This window comes from Eucalyptus grandis, chromosome 8 (assembly GCF_016545825.1).
Source record: "Eucalyptus grandis isolate ANBG69807.140 chromosome 8, ASM1654582v1, whole genome shotgun sequence".
In the NCBI taxonomy this organism is placed as follows: Eukaryota; Viridiplantae; Streptophyta; class Magnoliopsida; order Myrtales; family Myrtaceae; genus Eucalyptus; species Eucalyptus grandis.
Window position 1 is genome coordinate 61,367,103 of NC_052619.1, and position 17,535 is coordinate 61,384,637.

Genomic DNA, 17,535 nt, shown 5'->3' on the forward strand with positions numbered 1-17,535 from the left:
TCAATAGAAAAAAAGGCAAAGTCACTTGGGTTGTTTGCATGGTCGACAACTGGCTTATGATGGCGTAACGTGCCTTTTGAGTATTTGACTAAATGAACTACTCCATACATTATGTCCTTTATGGCGCACTTTCTCCGTCAAAGCAAATGCATGGCGTCCACGACGCTGTACGTCCCTCATGGGGAAAAGAAATAATCATAGTAGAACGGCCCCCAAAATTTATTAGAGTGATCGGTTCCATCCGATTCGACTCTATTAGGAACGGATAATCGGATTGGATGAATCGGCTCCCAATTTTTGGGATCGGGAATCAAATCGGATCGATTTAGGATCAGGAACCAATCTGGTTTAGTTCCATGAAATTGATTACTTAACAAGAAAAATTGAAAAATTAAGAAAAATACAAGAATTGTTACTATCTTTAAGCTTTATTGTTATTTTTAAGAAATTAAAAATATAAATATTTTTAAAAAGGGGTTGGTCTAGTCTAATCTGTCCGGTTAGGTTTAGTCCAGTCGATTCCCTTCGAAATCGAAACCGACAATCACTACTTCCATTTTTATGTAATCGGGAACCGGACCAAACTAACGACAAATTCAATATGGTCCGGGCGATTCTCAATTTGGGCTGTTCGCCGTGCTCATCTCTAAAGTTTATAGTTGCGATCAACTGGTTCTTCGATTGACAAATTGTTAAAGTCTTGCGATTCAATTTTTGGACTTTTGCTGCCAGAAAAGATTAAATAAAATAGGCCCACAATAAACGAAAATTTAGTGACATGTACTCACTCGGAAATAATAAATGGACCCCAGAATTGTACTTTCAAAGGTGCTCAGGTGAGAGAACGGGCCCGCCATTTGGTTTTTAATTTATGACTCAAAAGGACCTCATCCTTTTCTCTGTAAATGGGCCCTACTTTCCTAGCAACTCCTAGATCCAATTTCAATTCTATTTTGAATTTTCTAATTTTTTTATCTCGAAAAAAATCCTAAATTTTAGATTCAGTTTTAAATCATTATCGATTTTTTTTTTATCTCGGAAAAAACTTCAAACTTCAGGTCAAATTCCAAATATGCCTCAAATTTTGTTTTGCTAAAAAATCATAAATTTTCAATTTATTACCCAACTTGATAGGGTGTTTTCACGTCGATAAGAAATCTATATCAACAAGATGACATGAAAAATTATCTTCAAAATAAAACCATTTCTATGACATGAAAATTAAAGATAACTAATGAGGATTTTTGGACGGAGGAGGACTAATGGGGCTAGATTTGAGACCAGAGCAAAAGGTGACGATTTTTCTTTTAGACAAAAATAATTTCAAGGGTAGATTTAGGATTGAATTTAAAGTTAGGTGTTTTTTTTAGACAAAGAAAAATTTGGGCACATTTGGCATGGATTAAAGTTTGAGGTTTTTCTTATAGATAACAAAATTCAAGGCAAAATTGGAATTACACCTCCAGTTGGGTTTTTTCTTAGGGAATTAGGCCATTAAAATGGAATGTGATAGTTCACAACTCCGCTTGATTCAATTGAAGATTGCTTTGATAATTGCCAGCCATAAACACCTCTAGTAAAAAATTTTAATCTACTTATCTTGTTCTATTGTGCTAAACTTTTTACCGACTCGTTTCCTCCTTTTGAGATCAACTTGAAGTTTTAAATCCGTTGCGCTACAAAAGAAAGTATGATATAGATGTGTAAATTGATGGAGTAAATTTACCAAACTTACTTTTAAGACGGAGGGTAGGTGATGATATCAATGTAACCTAGGGCCAATGTAGGAAAATGTAATTGTGAGGGAATTAGAATTTTATGGCCATAATGCAAACTATTCAAATTCCTTTAACTGCACAATCACATATGAAACATTAAGTCGGTGTCACTAATACAACTTGCCTTTACAATTCGAAAATCGCTTACTAAAGGGTTTATCCCGACCTTCTTTGCGCGTTCATCATCCCGATCTAATCTTTTATGCTTTCGAATCGAATTCATTGGAGAGTTCCCTTTGAATCTAAGGTTGTCCATGCACAAAGAAAAACCCTACAAAGAGTGTCCGAGGTTGCAGTGAAACTCTAAGGTTCCCTTAGTCTAAGGAGCTTAAAGCACAATGTTGTTCAAAAAAAGTCCAGTAAAGAAGCCACGCGGTACCGCATGGATCAAAGCAAGAGCAAAGTAATGGTGAGGAAACAGCACAAATTACCAAAAGGTGAAAGGAATTCCATAAAATTGTGAAAGTAGTGGAAGTATAAGTAGAATTAATCTTTTTTTTTTATGGTAAATGATAATAATGCAACAACAACAAAAATAGAAATCATTTGCCTGATGATAAATGTTTGTTTTCTGATTTAGTCAGAACACTCTTCACTTGTTTAATAAACTCCCATCGCTTCTCATAATTAGCTATATGGCAAAAGATGAAAACTGAAAAGCAACCAACAAAGAAAATCAGAAATAATTGTGTTGGTTACACAGGGGACATTTTCATGCCCTACGTTCACGCTTTGCGTGCGTTTGCCATCAAGCGTCATTTGCAAGGGAAAATGAGATCCTTGTGACTGAACTTTTACGCGTAGAGATTTTCGCGGCAAATTCTTGTCTAGACTCAGATGCATATAAACCGAATCAATCACATCTGCCCATCACATGCATTGTATGTGAATTTCACAAAATCAAATGGCTGTGATTGTGCTTGGTTGGACTTGCCGTGATGTCGGCAAGTATTTTACAAGAATGCCAGTGGACCACTTCAATAAAAAAAAAAAGGGAAACAAAATGTAAAATTAGAGGTAGTTGAAAGGGATTGAATTACTGATCTTGTGACATTGAGGGTGACAGGCAAGAGAGAAGTCATGCATATCTGCTCTTGACACATGTAAATTTTGCTGGTGGATCTTTTTCCCTAAAAATAATTTAGAACATTAACTTAGGTGGTGGGAAACCAAATCAAGTTTTCTTCACTCTTCGTCTATGGAGGTAACATCAATTATATTATATCGATAAGTAATTGTAGGTGGATAAAGCTTACCTAAAACTTTTTAAAATAGTGATAGGTCGAACCTGAGCGAATATTGAATGTGATTTATTTAAGTGTCTACTTCTTCTTGAAGTATATACTGATTTCATATGCACTCTTATTGTATTTAATTCTGAAACAAAATTAAGTAAGAAATTAATACTTGACATGTAATGGTTGACTTGTGTGGACTAGACACACGTTAAGTAAATCACCTCGAAATTCACTTGATTCTTCACCTAAATTTTCAGTTAAATACATTTATTGCTTGATGAAATTTCCAGCCAAATGTTAAAATTTCCAGTGCTCAATAATCAATGCAATAGCTAATTGTGGAAGGAGATTAGTAAATTACTAGGTTTCCCCATGAGAAGGGAAGGTGGGGATTCAAATTCCCATTTTCTCAGAGGTTAGGATAGGAATGATTTAGTTTTGAGTGTGGATTTCAATTTCATGGCAAAAATATATAATATGAGTTAGAGTAGGAATAGAAAAAGGATCGGTTAAAAAAAAAGAAAAACAAGAAGGAGATTAATACCGCAGGAAACGTTTTTAAACGTGCTCTTTTCATATTACTCCATTAAAGAATTTCAAGAAATTCAGAAGGGCAACAGATTTTTTCGAATCCTTTTGCGAGTACTCAATCAGCGGTAATTTATGGGAAGGTGAGTTATAATTACTGAGGTGGAAACATTAGATAATTCACCAAAATTATAACGGCACCATTAAGCACCTTCTTGGAAATATCATCCAAGAAGCTACCGTGAACTTTCCAGGAAGTTCCCGCGCAACGAAAACTCTCGTCACACTGCAACTATATAATCTCAGAATCCAATGCATCCCTTCCACCGAAGTCAATCAGTGTTTTGACTGATCCACACCCTTTTGTCTTCTCCCTCTCTGTCGTTCATCCATGTCGTCGTTGAGGCTCCGTAAACCTAGCGAAGAAGCAGCAACCGATGCGGTGCTCGACCGTGGCGATGGCCCGACGAATATCATCCACAGGCGGAGATGGCGCCTGGCTTTCACGGTCATATACTTCACGAGGGCTCTCGAGTCTCTGTCGAAACAAGTCCTTGGGAAGAAGACGGAGCTGCTGCGGACGATCTCTTACGTTGCCATCAATGTCGACCTAGAGAACAGTGATAATCCTCGTGAAGGAGATTGCCCTTCGCTTCGAGACGTCAGCCCGAAGATCCTGAGTAACCTGGTAAGAGAGAAAAGCTATGAATCTCTTGCTCAAATTGGTGGCGTTAAACGACTCGCTTCAATTCTCATGACAAATCTCGAAAATGGCTTGAGTGGGGATGAAACCGACCTCATGCGCCGGACCAATATTTTCGGTGCGAATAAGTACAATAAACCCCCGGCAAAGAGCTTTCTCAGTTTTGTGCTTGATGCGTTCAAAGACATGATCATAATCATTCTCATAGCATGCGCTGTTCTCTCATTAGCATTCGGTATCAAACAGCACGGCCTTACAGAAGGTTGGTATGATGGTGGGAGTATAATCATCGCCATCTTTCTGGTCGTCATTGTCTCTGCTGTCAGCAACTATAAGCAAGGAAGGCAGTTCCGGGAACTTTCAAAAGAGAGCAGCAACATTAGAATAGAGGTTATGAGAGATGGCAGGAGGCAACCAATTTCCATATTTGATATTGTCGTAGGTGATGTCGTGTATCTGAAGATTGGCGACCAGGTTCCGGCTGACGGGTTATTTGTTGATGGCCATTCCCTGAGAGTTGACGAGTCTAGCATGACTGGTGAGAGCGATCACATCGAAGTCGATCGTGAGAACCCTTTCTTGCTCTCGGGCACCAAAGTGATAGACGGCTACGGTCAAATGATGGTTGCTTCTGTCGGCATGAACACTGCATGGGGCGAGATGATGAGCTCCGTGAGCCGTGACTTAGATGAAGAGACCCCGCTCCAAGCCCGTCTAAACAAGTTGACTTCCTTGATCGGGAAGGTTGGGGTGTCGGTGGCTGTGCTGGTTCTTCTTGTCTCGATGATCCGCTACTTCACTGGACACACCCAAGATGATGTCGGAAACAGAGAATTCACCAGCGGTAAGACCAAGTCGGAGGACGTGATGGACGCCGTTGTGCGCATAGTTGCTGCAGCAGTGACCATTGTAGTGGTGGCTATACCTGAGGGCTTGCCTTTGGCCGTCACTCTGACGCTGGCCTACTCCATGAAGCGCATGATGGGTGACAATGCCATGGTCCGGAAGCTCTCCGCCTGTGAAACCATGGGTTCTGCCACAACGATCTGCACGGACAAAACCGGGACTCTCACGTTAAACGAGATGAGAGTGACAGAGTTATGTATGGGAAAAGAACATGTGAGTGTAGATGCATCCAAAGAAATAGCGACCAGCATCGTTGAAGTCCTACTACAAGGAATCGGATTGAACACAACAGGTACCGTCCACATGCGACCTTCCGAATCTGTTCCTGAAATTTTAGGCAGCCCAACTGAAAAGGCTATACTTTCTTGGGGTGTCTCCAAATTGGGTATGACAATGGATGAACTGAAGCAAGACTGGGAGATAGTCCAAGTCGAGGCATTCAATTCTGAGAAAAAGAGAAGTGGGGTCGCTGTGAGGAGGAGAGGAGAGCAGGTAGTTCACATACACTGGAAGGGAGCTGCTGAGATGATCTTGGCAATGTGTTCAGATTATTATAGCCAAAGCGGGACGGTGAATGTCATGACTGATGAAGCAAGGTCTGATTTCGGGACAGTAATTAAAAATATGGCAGACAAAAGCCTGCGCTGCATCGCATTCGCCTACAAAAAGTTCGATGGCTCACTTGCTCAATTTCATGGGAAACTTGAGGAAGATGGACTTACGCTGCTGGGGATAGTGGGGATAAAGGACCCATGCAGACCAGACGTGAGAAGGGCGGTGGTGTCTTGTAGAAGCGCTGGGGTGAACATCAAGATGATCACAGGAGACAACATGCACACTGCAAGAGCTATAGCCTTGGAATGCGGGATATTCAATCCGGAGGAAGATCTCGAACATGAAGCCATAGTGGAGGGAGTGCAGTTTCGCAACTACTTGCCCGAACAGAGGGCGGCAGCAATCGAGAAAATCCGGGTAATGGCTAGGTCATCCCCATTTGATAAGCTTTTGATGGTGCAGTGCTTAAAGCAGAAAGGGCATGTGGTGGCAGTCACTGGTGATGGCACGAATGATGCGCCAGCCCTAAAGGAAGCGGATATCGGCCTCTCCATGGGAATCCAAGGCACTGAGGTGGCAAAGGAGAGCTCAGATATTGTCATCCTTGATGATAATTTTGCCTCCGTGGTGACTGTGCTGAGGTGGGGACGGTGCGTCTACAACAACATCCAAAAGTTCATCCAGTTTCAGCTCACTGTGAATGTGGCTGCACTTGTCATCAACTTCGTTGCTGCGGTCTCTTCTGGCAATGTCCCTTTGACAGCTGTCCAGCTTCTTTGGGTGAACTTGATTATGGACACCCTGGGAGCTTTGGCATTGGCGACAGAGCAACCTACAAATGATCTCATGTGAAAGCCACCTGTTGGACGAACTGAGCCGCTTATAAGCAGAGTCATGTGGAGGAATCTCGTATCTCAGGCCTTGTACCAAGTTATCATCCTCCTGACCCTACAATTCAAGGGGAGTTCCATTTTTGGGGTGGACAAGAAAGTGAGGGACACAATTATTTTCAACTGCTTTGTCCTCTGCCAGGTCTTCAATGAATTTAATGCCAGGAAGCTGGAGGAGAAAAATATATTCAAAGGGATCCATAAGAACAAGTTGTTCTTGGGCATCATTAGCATGACCATAATTCTTCAAGTGGTGATGGTTGAGTTTCTAAAGAGGTTTGCCAACACTGAGAGGCTGGACTGGGTACAATGGGGTGCTTGCATCGGACTTGCAGCTTTGTCTTGGCCGATTGGTTGGCTTGTTAGTGCATTCCAGTCTCAGGCAAAAAGTTGTTCTTTTCCTGCAGAGAAGAAGCATCCTGAACCGAGCACAATGTTAAACTCCAAGAAAAAAAATTTTCTTTTATTATAAAAATAATTAGGGTTTAGGAAACTGTTTTTTTTATTTTAATTGTAAGTACTTTTTTAAATTCTAGGTTTTATGCATTGTAAGTACCTTTTCTAGATTTTATGCATGGTAAGTATCTTCCTAGATGATGCGTCAAATTACCTTTGTCTACAGAATTAAATGAACAGTTTATTGCCATCCATTATTTCAACCTTTGTACTTTGGTCTTGCTTGCTATGCTACTGTTGATTTTGGAAATTCTTGCAGATGAGGTTATTAATAAGGTGATCATGCTATATGCCTGCTTTAACATTCATATCTGAACTAGCATTCAAAAAGTTATCCTTTAACATTCCTAGTTCTCAGAAAGCTTCTTAATGGGGGCAGTAAAACCCCAAAAACTTATGCCTCAAGCTCATGCAAGGGTAGCCCTTTTTGTTCTTTTATCGCATCATATCTCTCCTTTACTATATTAACAAAAAGCACATGGTCCCACGTGACAGAACTAATTTTATTTGATGCAAATGGCAAGGGAAGAATTAAGTCTCTTACAATGAGCACAACTTCAAATCCCTGGTTTTCAACTAAAGTAGAGATGCTTTCATCTTTTCCTCATAGCTTCTTTAGATATCTTCAACTCTCATAACTTCTTTAGATATCTTGAACTAAATTCCCCATGTCCTAAAAGAGCATGACCAAAGATTCTAGCAAACAACTTGTAGGAAAACATTGATAGAAGCAATGAAGCACATCTTTACACGATGGACCTTGATTTGCATAAATAGGATAAAGATTTCAATGAAAATGTTACATCTTTAGAGGTTAATATTCTAAGGATTTGTCTCTCCAAATCAAAGATGGCCATAGCTGTCTTACAAGTGCATAAATCTGATTGCCTAGAGGTGGCAAAAGAGCACCACTCCGAAAAAGGGAAAAAAACAATATAAACTGATTCTTCGGATGAAGGAAGAAGAGAAATTTTCCTAGTAGATCCCAAGTCGACAACCCAATTCACCTATCAACGTGAATAGCTATTTTTAATCAACATCACAACTTGTTTGCACATATCTCAGGATCAATCCTTCACCTCACTCCATGGGCAAAACCCTCATAGATTATATTCGATTCATATGACCATGTTGACAAAGTAAAAACAAGGCTCACAAAAAAAGCTTACACAAACAAATCAATTTCCAATGATTTCATACCTAACCATCACCAATACTAATTGATTTTTTTCATGTCACAAACACAACAACCAAAAAAAGGCAATGAACTATTGAAAAAATAGAGACAAAAAAAAAAAAAAAAAAAAAGGTTTGGTTGAGGAGTGGAAAACAAGCTTCCAACCCTGCTCTGGCTTGGCCAGCACAAGACCTGATTAGGGGCGAGGCAATGAGGAATCGCCAATGTGAAATACAATAGCCAAATTCTCGTATGGTTTAACTCATTTAGACTACCTTAAAAATGCTTTTTTAGCTTCTTCTCAATGCATACCTTCAATTCACTTTCCCAGAAAAGGGTTTCTCAGATTGCTGGAGTACTAAAAGTTCATTCATTCCCACAATTCCTCGGCAACATAGTACATGTAAACTAATCAAACAGTAGTACTTTCATGAATAAACAAATAAGGCAACCCAAAAAGAGACCAAGAAAAACAAACCTGAGATTATTAAAGAGCAGAGCCAGGACAACACTGTTCCCATCAACCGTAAAAACTAAAATTTAAAATTTTCAGCGATGGATGTCAATGTGGGCTCCCTTATTAAATAGACCAGATTTCACTGATTGGAGCTTCCATTCCATCTTTACCTCCCGTACCAATCAGAAAGCGGAGAGAGAGAGAAAGAGAGAACCCAGCTCGTCTTCTAGGACAATGACATCGGGGGACAAACAAAAGAAAAAGACGAACCCAACTCGTCCTCTGGAAGAAGAAACATCGGAAGACGGGAAAAAAATCAAAATTTGTCCGAATTCGCGGACAACCAGCAATCCCTACGTACCATCTGAGAGAGAGAGAGAGGGAGAGATGCTGGCCTTTCTTCCTCGTTTCAGCGTTGAAAGTGCTTTAAATCTGGCTTTGGGGTTGGCGAGGGGGACCCAATTCGTCCTCTCCGCCCTTTTCCGGTTCTGCTCGCGGAGCTGAAGCGCTGGGAAAACGGTGGATTCCATCGAAATTTTCTTCGGCAAGGAAAACGGGTTTATCCAAACGAGAACGGGCTTTGGGCCTTTGGCCCATTGATTGATATGGGCTTTGAGCATTGGGGATTGGGCCCATGAAGACGTGGTACTAATGATGGACAATTGAACCGGTTTGGGCTGGCGGGCACGTTCACAAACCCGATCCCCGAGGGCATGCACTCCCAGAAAAAGAGATAATTGTGTAGGACGAAATGGAAATGGAACTGAATAACGAACGGAATGGAATAGAATAAAATAAAATAAGATAATCAAATTCCTATGTTGGATTGAGACGGAGATCACCATGGGTTCTTGACACGTTAATGTTTTTCTCTCCTTGGTCGAGAACTTACACAAGTAGCTTGTTACGCCATTGAGAAATAAAGCCTGTGATGAAAGTGATATTTGATAACGATATTGATGTTGCTTAATTCGCCACCATCGATCCCTTGAGAGAGGATCCGATCATTGAATGTGTTGAGTAAAGTATCTTGCTTGAAATCCCTATTTAGGTTCTTTCAAATGGAGAAAATATTGAATTCCTTCATATAAAATCATAGGGTTTGACTGATACTAATAAGGTAGGTGCCGCCCAAGAAATCATTCAAGAAAAAGCTTAGTTGATTAGTTTGGCGAACAAGGTCTTGAAATTTAGTATACTTATCCGCTTCTTTTGAAATTATTCTCCTCCTTGAAGTTACTTTACGTGTTGGTCTGGAATATTAGGTTAACACGATGGTCATATTCTCCATCACAATGATTACCCCACGAATTCATCCCTTGTGGCAAAAGAGTTGCAACTAATCAAAGTAGTGGTCAAGAAATTGGGGATCATTTCTAAGAAATTAAACTCTTGACGAAGGAAAGTTTGGCTTCCCATATCTTTTCGAGGGATTCTGGCGGTGAAAAGAGGTTGGCCTTTAAAGACTTGGACCCTCCAATGAACTCACGTTGAAAGCCTGGACTTTGGAGTTTGTCTCACTATTTTTGTTGAGAAAGTTAGAATGTTCTAAAGGACGAATCTTTAGGTAATCAAGCACAAACTCTTTACTTATTCAAATCAATCATCATGTGTCGAGATTATGAAGTTCTTTTATCCTTTTTATCTTTGCAAGAATTGCTTTACTTCTCTCGTGGTAATTGATCAAGGTGGATACAACATTGTAAACGGAAAGAATACAAAAAAGTCACAAAATTTATTGCATTGGTATCAATTTAGTCTTAATTTTTTGATTTGACTGATTTAGTTATAAATCTTTGCACATTTGTACTAATTCAATTCATTAAATCAATTTGGGTGGAAATTGCTAATGTAGACGTTAAACATCTTACGTGGCACAGCTAGTGTGACGAGGCTTGGCAAGGCCGTCTTAGCCTAGGAGAGGGTTGACCTCACCAAATTTGGTGAGGGGGCCTTGTATGGCCGCAACTTGCCTATGGCCGACCAAAAAAAAAAAAAAAAAAAAAAAAAAGAAAAAGGAAAAAAAGAAAAAAATTCAAAAAATTTGTTGAAATATTATTATTGTCCATATTAGCGATTTCCGGCTTAAATTGGCAAGATGAATTGAATTTGTATCAATAAGAATTTAGGATTAAATTGGCCAAATTAAAAACTTTATAACTGAATTAGTATCAATATAATAGGTTTAAAACATTTTTATTTATACTTTTCTCTATGGTAATCCGAGAACTTTGGAAAATCTTTCTTTCATCATTGTTGGCCCAATTTGCTCGATTGTCATGTTAATAAAACGTCTCTTCATACCTTTTTTGTTTGAAATTTTTCGTCTTTTTGACCTCAGGCAGCATCTAACTTTCAATATGTTCGTCTCAAAGTGGGATATTATTGCCATTAGTGGAGAATCGTTTGCCATATGTTCAATTGGGACGAACCCCCTTAATGGGATCTAATAGTTTCAAGATCCAACACTCGAGCAGTTTCTTGAAAACTAGCTTCATATATGTATTGAATCCAAGATCTATTGTTGGACGGCTCAAATCGATTGACAAAATAAAGGAGAGAGAAACCCACGTCCGTGATTTCAATAGTTTCAGTAGGCGGGATCTATAGTTGTGTGATCCAACTACTAAGACAATAGGAGACCTCGACAACTAAATCTTTCTTTCAATGCAGAAATCGGCATCAAGCTAAAGGCCAAATCTACTTATAACAGGCTATTTGCTGTGGGGAATATGAAGGTGCAGGATCCTTATGAAATATATGAGGAAGAAAGATATAGAGACTCAATTTATTTACTGTTGATATGTCTAGAAGAAGAGGATTGCTTCCACAACAAAACAAGGCCACTTCAAGATTGAAACAAAGCTCCTTACTTAAAGCATTGAGATTTCTTGTACATTTTCACATGACTCACAGCCATGCCGCTGTATTCCACATTAAAAAAAGAAGCAACTTTTGGTGTTTTATCAGGGCAAAGTGCCATAAATGCATGTAACAAACCTGTGAAACAGTCACCTACCGAAATGTGTTCCTTTTTGGCAATACAATGAAGACAAAAACAGAAAGAAGGGCTCGTGAGAGTGTGGGAGAGGGTGGTTAGGAACAGATCGATATCATTAATCATCATGTGAAAAGGAGACAAAAAAGAAGAGAGCTACGCGGAGTCCGAGTCCAATCCAAGGTTCCGGACAAAAGGATGTGAGGCAAAACCCCAACCCCCATGCAGAAGAGTCAATCCAAGCTTCAGTTTCAATCTGGTGCTCAAGTGTTCTTCCCTTTTGCAGTAATTCTAACCCAAAAGCATCAATCTCACAGACCAACCCACCAACACAAACAGAAGCGCACACCGTTCAAACAGTTCGAGAGAGCATTCACACATTATTGAGAACAATCTATCTATGAAGATATTACAAAGCGAGTCTACTGCAACTTCTTTTTTGAGTGCTGCAAATAAAACTTAAAGCACAAACAATTCATAAGTTTTAGAATATGATGCCTCTTGTTATACGAAATTTAGATAACGAAAATCTGAATGCATAGGTCGATTTTCTAAAGCTAGTTAGTTGATGTTTTGGCAAGATGCACTGCTACATATGTTGTTTCGTTCATGATCATCCTATTAAAGTTATATTGTGAAACTTATGAATTGTTGAAGGGGTCTATCAATCTATGAACTTTCTTTTGAGAACAGCATTTATTAGTTAATATGACCTCTCAACATTATTAACCGTGCCAGAATAAGCAGCGCTAAACCCATAGCAAGATTTAAGAAAAAATTAAGAAAATGCATGGAAGTCTTTGGTGAAAATGATAGTTCTCTTATGGTCAAACGTTTTAACTTTTGAACTTCATGACGCATAAAGTAAATCATTTCGTTGCTGCTTAAACTTAGGGATTGTATAGTACCAATACAGTGTGACAGCAAAATGAACATATCAAGCAACATAAGATGTCTAATGCGCTTGAATATCATCCATTTGACCTTGGAAAATATCTCCTTTGTCCTTTCCCTTATTTCTTTTTTGCGTTTGCTTATAATAACGTATTGAGCATGATAAGAACAAGGACTGATCTAAGCCTAAGGTACACAACCATTCACTTCCATCACCGTCTATATTAGTAGTTTTGAAATTAGAGAATGCAAAGTGTAACTAATGGATCTTGTAGTTTTCTTTAATATTTTTTGGCTAGTTCATTTGGTGGAAATATTGTTGCCTTCTTATATTCCTTTTGGATAAATGACCACTCGCTTGCAGACATTGACAGGCTTGCACGGATGAGAAAGTCGGGCATCGGGGACACCCACCAAATTCTTGTTTGATGAAAGCTTTTCAATCGATGCTGTGACTAATTAAGTGATTTAACTGAAACAATGAACTTTCTTTCCCTTTTCAAAGGAAACTTCACCCTCATCAAGTTTTTTTCTAGCCCATAGAGATGAGGAAGGGCAAACCAACTTCCGATTGCATTACCATAAAGATCTCACATCTACTGTGTAATGTTCAGAATTAGGATGGTGGAGAGGTCGTATACTCAGCACTAATTAGCAATCCATTCCATTAGTATACCAAGAAACATGCACTGCTACGCCACCACCGGTCATTCCTTACATCAAGTTGTGATGATATCAAGTAAACATATAGATCTGTAGATCAGTCACGTTCTACCAGATCTATAAATGTATGCATTCCAAACAGATCAGACGGATTTTGTTTTCTTTCACCTTCCTATTCTTTGGTCTGGTTATGAAAACAATTTGCTGTTCCTCGTGATAGTTGACTTGTTCAAGTTTCTTAAATCTTGTCATGTGTATGAGAGAGAGAGAGAGAGAGAGAGAGAGAGAGAGAGAGAGAAGTGGTCCAAGTTAAATTAATTGAGGCATCAGTGAATATACAACAAGTCTATATTGAAGGCATTACAAGGATAGGATGACTCCGGCATTCGGATCCATCCCTGTGACTATTACAAAAAAGATAAAACGATTATGAATTCTCCAACGAAGAAGAAATAGAAGATGGTGATTCGGTCATTTCCTGCTGATTTAATATCTCAACCAGAATGAATTTTGTAATAATTGCAGTAGATCTACCACTTCAACAAGATAATTCCAACCTTGTGGAAACACTTCTCGGGATAAAGTAGAACCCATAATATGGTTCGAAAAATTCACAACTCCAGGAACATCAGCCATATGCCTTGTAAAGGAATCACCTCAAATCTAGCTACACTAATCCCTGGAACAATCTGCAAAACTTGTAAAATAAAACCCTGAGAAGAAACCATGCTATATCACGATCTTCACGTATATATGCGTGAACTAATGGATTTGATCATATCATTTTTCTATGGCTGTGCGATTGAGTGACATAGGCTTACACAGAGCCGGTTGGATATGTATTGCCGCTTTTCTCGTCAGTAAGGAAGAAACTTTCTTGTTGTGCCTCTGCAAAAGACCACTGCATTCAAGATGAATCTGAAACCCTTTTTAAACAAGCCGATGTTGATTAGCTGAACCTGCAAAACGTGCATTTTGTGCATAATTTGTTCCCACGGTAAGTGAGAAACAATAAAAGTAACTACAAAAGAAAAGGCGAGAAAAGGAAAGGAGTGGATTTTTGGGATGATAATGGTATGTAGTTGAGATTGAGACATACAAAATAGAACATAAGGGGAAGTACAAGACCTTATCTCAAGAGGGGTCCTTGAAATTGTGAACGGCAAGATCAACGCGAAGATCAGAGAAGAAGTAGGGTTTCTGGTTTTGGTTTAGGGATTTCTCATGCTTCACAGCAACAGTTGAAACTGCCAGATGATCTGACAGCTTCTTCTATTGAAGGCTCAGATCATGCTGGCAGCTTCAGCTATTAGTGGTGCATGATGATGATGATAAAGAGATGAACTGAAAGCAAAACCCTCTGCTTCAAGAAGTTGTGTTTTTTGGGAATCGGATGCATGATGATGATGATGATGATGAAGAGATGAACTGAAAGCAAAACCCTCTGTCTCACGAACTTGTGTTTTCTGGTAATTGGATCTCTCTATGTATTTTTCTCTCCTTGTTTTCTCGGGGAGTTTGTTTTTCTCAAACTTGGGTACCCCATGAGAAGGCTGTTCTTAGAGAAGCGAGGGTTTTCTGAGAGCTATAAATAGAGAGAGAGAGAGAGAGATTCCTACTTCAGATCTACTTTTACTAGTTCCACGACTCTCTCTCTCTCTCTTCTCACTTTTGTCCCCATGTGATGACAGATACAATGGCCATCTTGTTTTTGTATTTTCTTGAATAATTAGGACGAAATAGACAAAGTCCATGAAAATTAGGAAATGTAATGTTTGTCTTAATGATAAAGACTAATTAGACAACAATATATTTACTATTTGATATAATTCATTAATTGTCCGTGTAACATAAATATGATTTCACTGTATTTTTAATTTGCATTATCAACACTTTTGCAAAATCAGAGTATTTCGAATCAATACCGGACAAATTTTTAGAAGATATATGTCGAACACCTTACAAAAGTTGGAACAACTTTTTTGATGGCCCTATTCTCTACAAGAAAGTCCCACCAAATACCGTGGTCCTTACTAATGTGATTAGAAGAGCAGGTAGCATCTGGACATGGCAAACCGGTGACAAGAAATTAAATAAGTTTTGAGAGGGGACAACGAGAGCCTTGGGATATGGGAAAAGAAAAGAGAGAGAAAGATCAAGGAAAGAGAAGCAATTGTTGTTGTGGTCCAAAAGGAGACAAATTGAATATTGTCACGCCCACGCCACCACATGCAGACATGGTTTTTGTTGCGAGTTTCTAAGCTGCCGATTTGAGGCCCTTTATGTGGTTTTTTTAACTTTGCCTTTGATCTTGATGGCGACCGCCTTCACCTCTCTCTCTCTCTCTCTCTCTCTCTCTCTCTCTCCACTGCGTTGTCCAGAAAGAGCAAAAAACAGAGCATTCGGGGGACCATTTGCATGCATTTCTTAGGAGGTAATGTACAAGGTTCACATAAAAGAAGATGCCAAAAAGAAAGCAAAAGTCTTTCCCTTTCTCTCTCGATCAATGAGTACGTCTACTACCAGAGATGAAAAAGAGTCGACATAAGAAACCATTGTTGAAATTTCAATGAAATTTAAGATCCGTTTGTCTTGAAAAAAAAGAACTAATAATTTATTTCTTGAAAATGATTTCTACGAAAAATATTTTCCTTTATCATGGAGTTTTCATTGAAACAAACGCATTCTAAGTGAATTATTTTCAAGCACTCAACAATGACATGTCACATTGCATTTTATTAAATCAAATTTTAAGCTAGTCTACTTTTCGATATATATGTATATGATTCTGGAGAGCTTTAGGGCCCCTTGAGCATTTAGGGTTCATTATCTTGGTCGACCAGGTCGGTGCAAGAAACCATGTGGACCATTCACGAGTCTTCACTTTCCCACCGCTGTAATCAAAACCCTAGCTCCCCGCTTCCTGAATGGCAAATCCTTCAAGAAAAGCCATCATGCGCTTGTTTACATCCACAGGGGCCGAAGCGTGCACTTCACTGAACATTTCTTTATTCCCACACCTTCAATTTGTTAGGTGAAAAGTAGACTTATCAAAGGGTTTGATTGGTTTCCAATCATTCAGTTAAAGCAATAAATGTCCTTTTCAAGGCCAAAACCCAGTGGTTAGAGTGGTTTTTATGGAGCTTTAGCTCGCAAAAAAGGATTTGGCCCCAAAGAACAAGTTGATGCATAGCACTTGGAACAAAATGATGCAGTTCAGTTGATAGTTACATGTTGATTTCTTATGTTATTTTGGCTGTGAACTGACCGAGCGACCAATCCGATTGGGGAAACGCAAATGCTTATTCCCCCAAATTGGCCTTAGATTAATCCACACGCCTTGACTATTTTTGGCCACTTTTCTTGCTTTCCAACGTGCATTCCTCATGTGGCAAAGTGTTGTTGGCCCGACGGTTCGAGTAGGTGATTAGATTCATGCCATAATTTTGAACCGTATGCCATGAGTGGCATGGTGTCTTCATCAAGCGAAGGCCAAAACGAAGCTCCCTTTCGGCCACTAATATTCGTCGTTCGAATGCCAAACAAGTTTAAGGCCCATAAGTCCATCGATTCTCAAGCAAAAGCCAAGCTAAAGGTAGCTAGCGACTCTTTGTTTTATTCTTCTAGATAGGGAATATTGGAGCTTCGACAATCATCTCAAGTGTAAATCTATCGAGAGACAACTGGTTATCCAGCAGGGAATAACGTTTTTGACATTTGTCTATAGGGAGAGATCGAACCTAAAAAATTCTCTCCCCCAACCTAATTGATTATTCCATCCACCAACTACTATTATAGACCATCCTTGCTAATGAGTATGCCTGGTGTACAACTTCTCGATAGCTTATAGGACGAATGATTCTCTAAATTAAGTGATATTAATATAAAAACAGCATTAACTCTTTTGTGTTATGGACCGACTTATTTCCCTAATTGTGATATTTTTTGCCCACAAGTAATCGCTATTATGTCAATAGTTAGTAAAGAGATAACCGAGTGGAACCAATAAGTGGAAATTTGGGGAAAACAAATCCTTTTCACGAGATATTTGCGGTCTATATAATTTTCTCTTGACCTACTTATAGGAATTAAATCATGAAATTGTGTTGGTATTGTCCTCGGAAAAAGTATTCTTTTCTTTTTCCAAAGGTGAATAGAAAACTTAAATGTATGTTACATGCTTTTACAAAAGGTGTCTTCTTTATTTGAGTCATGTTCCCTAGGTCCACGGCGTATCCATGGGGAATATGATTAAGACATAATCCGCATTAATATGAGCTAGGTTGGCTCTT

General features: G+C 39.1%; 1 long non-coding RNA gene and 1 pseudogene across 1 annotated transcript; one reads left to right on the top strand and one right to left on the bottom strand.

The window, feature by feature from the left end:
• The first annotated feature begins 3,819 nt into the window (after positions 1 to 3,819).
• LOC104429850 lies at positions 3,820 to 7,369 on the top strand (annotated as a pseudogene).
• A 6,173-nt stretch (positions 7,370 to 13,542) lies between these two features.
• Positions 13,543 to 14,822, bottom strand: LOC108954909. The gene is made up of 2 exons (XR_001980912.2): positions 14,372 to 14,822; positions 13,543 to 14,202 (listed from the first exon to the last, which is right to left on the bottom strand). It is a non-coding gene; the product is annotated as an uncharacterized LOC108954909 (long non-coding RNA).
• Between the last annotated feature and the right edge of the window lie 2,713 nt (positions 14,823 to 17,535).